The sequence below is a fragment of the Aulonocara stuartgranti genome (genome assembly GCF_965226115.1).
Source record: "Aulonocara stuartgranti genome assembly, chromosome: 8".
NCBI lineage: Eukaryota > Metazoa > Chordata > Actinopteri > Cichliformes > Cichlidae > Aulonocara > Aulonocara stuartgranti.
In genome coordinates this window covers 8,991,035-8,997,720 of record NC_138959.1, presented here as the reverse complement: position 1 = coordinate 8,997,720, position 6,686 = coordinate 8,991,035, and the positions used below count along the sequence as shown (strand labels likewise).

Genomic DNA, 6,686 nt, shown 5'->3' with positions numbered 1-6,686 from the left:
GGGCCGATGTTTTTTTTGTTTTGTTTTTTCCGTAACGGTATAAACACTGAAAGGTGGTGGATTGGCCAGATGCTGGGAGATGTGTAAAAATAACTCAGTTGTTTGGTGGTGGCTATTGCGGAGCTTCCACAGATTCAGTAACATTAGCAAGTGGTGGAGGCCAGCAGATGCAACACGCTGGCAGGTGGATGACGGAAAGGCAGGAGGAGCAGAGACCCGCAGAGGCGGTGAACTGAACTTCAGGTAAGAAGTTATGACCTGCAGTCTATCTGGGTCAGATATAAACCAAGTTTAGGTGGAGTTTATTTTCGTTATGCTGACTTTTTACAGTCAGTTGCAATAACTCGTACTGCGTACTAGCTAGCATGACGGCGTTTATATACTGCTGGGCGGGTGCTTTGATATTATTGATGTTGAACTTGTTTTATCTTATTTTATTTGTAAGGTTAGTGTTGAATTCTCCCAATTCTTTGAATCTTTGGGCTGAAGGAGGGACAATACTCGGTGTATAAATGCTCAATCAACCATCATTTATTTCCATACAATTCAACAGTCAGAGCATTACAACGTCCGGACGGGAGAGATGCTACCAGAGGGTCAGGCACATGTCTCAAAATGGTGACGGGTTGCTCAGCTTTTTATAGTCTCTAGTGGCCCCCAGCTAGTCGTAAAAGCCAAAACATCACATTTTTTCTCTGTTACAGCGCCTAAGTTATGACCTCGGCAGTTGTTTCTCTGCTTTCTGTAAGGTGGGGGTGTGGAATGTGGTCTATCTATCTCCCCTGTCTTTAGACACAGAGTCTCCTGCTTACAACCTTCTCTTCATGATTCAACACTTAAGCATGTCAAGAAAACAGTGTAACACATTCCCAGCAGATCAAGGATACAGAGTGATGCACATTTATCTAATGAACTAATATGTGAATATGTTCTGTTAACTCAAAAGTATAATGAGAACTAAACTACATACAGCTCACACACTCTATATTAAAGGGTATAATGTGATCTACAGCAGTATTCTAATTCAACTACTTTGATTACATATATAAGGTAACATATAATAACAGAATAATTTAATAATTCCCCCTTTTGATCTCTGAAAGAGATCACTTACAACATGCACTCCAGGGTCGCAAGGTCCAGGTTTTCTTGATCCTGAGGCCCTCTGTCCCCCTTTAACGGGTGGACCATATGTGGGATGACCTCTGTGTTCACGCAGTTCAGATGCAAGCAAAGTTAGATTTACAACCATAACAGCAGTTACAGATGACTCTCCCATCACTCCCCAATTCTCCCACAGCTTTATTTTGGTGCTCCAGTTTTCCACTCCCATTTTAATGCCCCCTTATACCTTTCAAATGTACTTAGACTAGAACCTCTGTCTAAGGAGCTTTTAACCTTTATTTTTATTGCTGCAGCTACCAGTGTCTTCCAGTTGGGTGATTCTCAGCTTCTTTCTTCGACCTCCGGGGTTAGACCACCCTTTAGTCATTGCACAGTTCTGGGGATTATTCTGCCCCGATTTCAAACAAAGATCTGTGTATTTTGGGGTCACCGGCGTGTCCCCCTTTTTGCCAAGAGCCTCTTGAACCTCGTTGGTCTGGTGTTCCTGGTTTTCGCCAACCCCTTCATGGTTATTGCTGTGTTTGTGGGATCCATCTTCTCCAGGAGCCCAAACGTCATGACACTTGACCCCAGTTGCTGTCTCGGCAGTCCCTACATCTGTCCCTGCTGTGAAGGGTCCTCACATCTCCGGGTTCCCGTCTGGTGTCTGTTCCTTTCTCTGCAAGAGACAGAAAACCAAAACACCTCTCTCCCTAGCCTTGATAATCTAATATTGTTATCCATTGTTGTTCTAATGATTCAAATTTGGTTTAAAATATTATGTTCAGGACCTATTCTAATCATAATCTATGTGTGTGTAAAAGAAATCAAAAATTAGTGAACCCTTTCTAAGTCTAACACATTATAAGCTTAAGTTTTACCATAGCTAAATTATTAAACACAGAAATAACGTCATAAGATGTTCATAAAACCATTGTTTGATGTTCGGACTCAACTTCCCCCTTTTTGACACACTCCCATGTGTCAATTCATTGGAGCTAGACAATTAAAAGAGAAGGTTGGTGACATCATATCTCAGAAAGTATCAGAAATTCTTCTCTCGAGTACCGTTGCTCCAGCCTTGTCATCCCTGAGGATCTTCGATCCCGAAAATGTCCCTTCTCCTCATGTAATAAAGTCTGTCATCCTTCCATGCCCTGGTAACTGGTCCATCCAGAGCTGTAACATTTTGAAATGTACATACAACAAGCCAAACCACACCCTGGTCACACCAACCCTTTTCCGCCCCGAAGATGTCCAATGCCATCCTAGTATGGACTGTCAAAAGTGGCTTTAACGCTGACTATCCTGACAATCCATTTTATAACGTTTCCTGGTCAGATTTGCCAATCTCTGCACCAGGGTTTTAAACTTTTCGCCATTTCCATTAGTTGTTATTTTTATTTAGTTTCGACTCCAGATTTTCAATTTTTACCAGTTGTAATTAGTTTTTACCTATTCTTTGCTAGTTTAGTGTAGTTTTTATTTTCTGAAAATCCTTAGTTTCAATTTAGTTTTCTTTGTGTTTTGCAAAAATCAAGTGTAACAAAATCCCAGTTCCATCATATCAGTCAAGCTCTTCTGGTTATCCTTGGGTGTTGAGACTAATAACTATTAACTCTTGCCGCACCGAGTGGTCCTAATTTTGGTTCAAGTGAATTGATAACCTTTTGAAGGCGATTGTTTCACACCTTTATTTAGATGTCCCAGTCCTGTTGTCTCGGGATACATCACGCTGCCTTATCTGGGGTTAGCTGTTTTCTGGGGATGCGGGTTGAGTGGGTGAGCTCTTCAAGGAGGGGGAGTGTGCTCCCCCTGATGAGGTCTTCTAGGTAAGCTAGGTTAGCCTTCTTGTGTGAGCTTTTCAAGTGCACTTTAAGGTTAGTGGGACTTTTAGTTTTATAAATGTCCCTCATGTCCCCCTGATGACCCAGTATTTCATTTTTGCACACTGTAGTACACATTTTAGTTTTTGCTTGTAGCTCGCATACTCTACTTGCCACTCCTCTAATTCCTGATGTTTCTTAGAGAGGGCAACAGTACCTTTAAAATTATATCACATGTGTGGGGGTGTGGCCTTGCCAGTTGCTTTGCCCACCTTTTCAAAATGGCTGGCGTGCCCACAAGCACATTTCATGGAAAAAGAAAGGTAAGCTTGATATTTACATTTAAAATGTTTTGTTAAACTCAGATTTTTATTTTATTCTTTTTGCAAGTACCCCTCCTCGGTGGCGAGAAACTGTTGGTGTGGTCAAGTGGGTGCTCTAGAAACAAACGCTCAGGACAGAACAGTTATCAGTCATGTACTTCCTACAAATTTTGCATATGTTTTATTTCATATTGATCCTCTGAGTGTAATGGTACATTTTAATTTGAATTTATCCAAACTAAACACAATATTTTCTTTATTTACTTTGCTCTTGTTCTTTTTCAGTACCACATCCTATCAAATGTCCCTGTCGATTATATTCTACATTTAATAACTTACTATTTCAAGTGAGAACCTAAATCACGTGGACCAATGTTTATTATTGCATGTCTTTATTCTGAATGTGGCCAGTCATTCATAGGTATTGTTCAATTTTGGCGATTTTCCTCTATAAAATTTAATTGACTTTTTACAGTGGCCTGCTGTGGTTAATAGTAACATATTCCAGTCATGAGTGGTATCAAAAGTCTTCTCCACTGTAGCATTTGGCATTCCCAATAATATAACATGATACCTTACTCAAAACACAGCTAATATAGCACAGTTTTCTTAATGCAAACATCGGTAACTCAAAATCAGCAACCACAGTGTTAAGTCTGCAGTTCATACTTATGTGAAGCTAGAGTCTCCTCCTCCAGTCTCTCTTATCCTCCTGCTCCTGAAAAAACAAAACAAAACAAAGCGAAGCATCCACCCTTCTCTTGTCGGCTGGGTGAATTGTTTATAAATTGTTTATTGGCATTTACTAATCCTAAAGTTGGTGCAGTCATTGTCTCAGTATCAAGTCAGTCAAAACTTTTAGTTGTCAGTCCATCACAGTCCATTCACATGCATACCTCCATACACATTCATACCAGATGTTGCTGATAATGGAGTCTCACGCGCAACCTATTCGAGCGTCCATCACCAGCAAGATGACGTCATCATTTTAAAGGAAAACAATTCCTTGTTGTTTTTTGGGCCGGATTGACTCGGTGCAATCCTTTTAGATCAGTGTTCCCTATAAGTGAATTTCTCCCAAGCCAATTACAATCATGGAGAAGCACACTTTGCAACTGTTTACAGTAATAATATTTTATAGCGCTTTAAATTTCAATCTTTCAGGCCTTGTTTAAAGAGCTGATTGTTAAATCATGAACTCACAAAATATCAACATATCACCACCGGTGGATCACACCTCTCAGATGTTTTTTCTCCAGTGCACTGTAACAAAAACGAAAACAGACATAACCAACAAAATACTACTAAAATAACACAAACTAGGGCCCGTTGCAGACATGTCCAAGCATAAAACTATCCCTCTCTCGCTTACGAGAAAGAACACAAGCCAAAGCTCACTGATAAAATCAAGCTAGCGCTAAACAAAACCAAACAATCAACCAGAAATTCACAGGAACATTTTGCTTCCTGCCGGGACAATATTGTGTGGGAATGAGAACCTCAGGTGCCGTAACACCTTTTGTTCCTCCTTGAATTAAAACTCAATCACAGAAAATGCCGTACTCCAACCTAACCTTACACTATTAATTCATCAATTTCACTCTGTGCCACTGTTCCTCATCAGGGCTGTGTGAAGCACAGCAAAGAATTCAGTCAAGGCCTTGAGCCATAAACAGACATCACGCACAGACATTGTTTTCATAACCAAACTTTTTTAGACCTTATTCCTAAAATCTACATAAATGCCCTCTGGGTGACATATAACACATTCTAAGTATTTAATGGTAATCAATGGCTCCTCATAAAAATTATGCATTGGGATGTTTGTGTGCAGCATTTTGCATATCAGCATAAGCAAAGCATTCTTCATTGCATCAGCATGTATGTGTGTGTGCGTGTGGATCACTCTTCATTGCACAAGCGTGTGCATGTGTATGTGTGTGCATCACTTCTCAGTGAATCAGCATTCCCGTGTGTGTGTGTGTGTGTGTGTATGTGTGTGTATGTGTGTGTGTATATGTGTGTGTGTGTCATTTCTCACTCACTCAACGAGTGCACGTGTTCATGTGTGTATTTCACTTCATTCTGAATCTGTGTGTTTGGAGACGTGTGTGTGTGTGTGTGTGTGTGTGTGTGTGTGTGTGTGTGTTCATCACTTTCCTGTTCTGGTGTTCTGGGTAAACCACGGCCTGAAGCATGCCCTGGGGTCCTGCCCCCCTCCTTTTCAGTTTGTTTGCGACCATTGCTGCTGCTCAAAATTCAGTCCGTCCTGGTTCTGACCCCAATTGGGGCAGTCCTTTCTCCAGTGTCGATGTTCACCGCAGGTGAAACCTGCATCTTCTTCTGTGTTTTTGTCCATTCTGAGGTGCCTTCTGTCCTCAGTTACTCCTCTTGTCTCGGTCACGCCCTTTTTCGCCACCCGATCATCCGTGTTGGTCCATCACTGTCCTGCACAGTGTGAATGCAAAGTTATCAAGGTCAGCATTCTTTCGCTCGGCCTTACTTTTCATTCGGGCTTGGCGGGCGTCTCGTCACAGCTCTGTCAGCTGACGCAGTCTGGGAATTTTCCCCCGTGTAGTGAAACGGGCCTTAGGTTTAGTGCTCTCCGTCTCGGCTGCATGAGATCACATTCCTGCAGGTCTGTTGACATTCTCAGGTCGTTGTTGTGGGTCCAGCTGTTGCAGCATTTGGTCAGTGTCACGTATGGGGGAGAGCAGGAGTCCAGTCAGCCTCGGCTTTCAGGGCCGGCAAAGCAGCCTGTAATTAAATATGTATAGAAAAAACAAAAACAAAACAAAAACAAACAAAAAACAAAAACAAACGAACAGGAAAATGTTGTTGTGTTGGCTGTGTTATTCAGAGGGGAGACAACGGGGCCAGGCCCTGTGTCAGCCTTCTCTCCCCCTTTTTTTTGTTTTTTGTCTCCCGATATAATCAACTCCTAACCCACCAAGTTGACAGGACAACACCGGTATATGTTAAAATTCTTAAGATCATGTTTAAAAGCCCAAAAAAGGAACTTTCTTTCATTCAGTAATCACTTTTATTAATCAATCAACAGAAAACATGTCACAATTTGAATCTTTTAACCACTAAATTTGTTGTGTCTTGCCTGGTTGGTTAGACCAGTGTTCCTTTTTTTTTTTTTTTTTTAGTTAAATTGTTGTCCTGCAACCCAGAGGGTTTCTTTGTCAGTAATGTATAGACTTCATCATTTAAGTATGTTAATTTTTCTTTAACCTTGCTGGAAAATCTTCACGTGTTCATGAGTGTAAGCTGTTTCTTCATTGCGTGTATGTGCATTTGTATAAAAGCAGGTTAATTTTATCTTTTCTCAAACTAGGCGTTACCTTAAAAGGAGCCTTTCTCTCAGATTTCTCTGCTTGTGTGTGTTTTGTTTCACCTTTTTGTTGTGATGCTCCGGACGCCTTCC

At 41.1% G+C, this 6,686-nt stretch overlaps 1 long non-coding RNA gene across 1 annotated transcript; it reads right to left on the bottom strand.

Annotated features, from left to right (window-relative positions):
• Positions 1-1,789: 1,789 nt before the first annotated feature.
• LOC309712392 lies at positions 1,790-5,402 on the bottom strand. Its single transcript, XR_014278281.1, has 3 exons — positions 4,150-5,402; positions 3,923-3,971; positions 1,790-2,283 (listed from the first exon to the last, which is right to left on the bottom strand). It is a non-coding gene; the product is annotated as an uncharacterized lncRNA (long non-coding RNA).
• Positions 5,403-6,686: the final 1,284 nt, after the last annotated feature.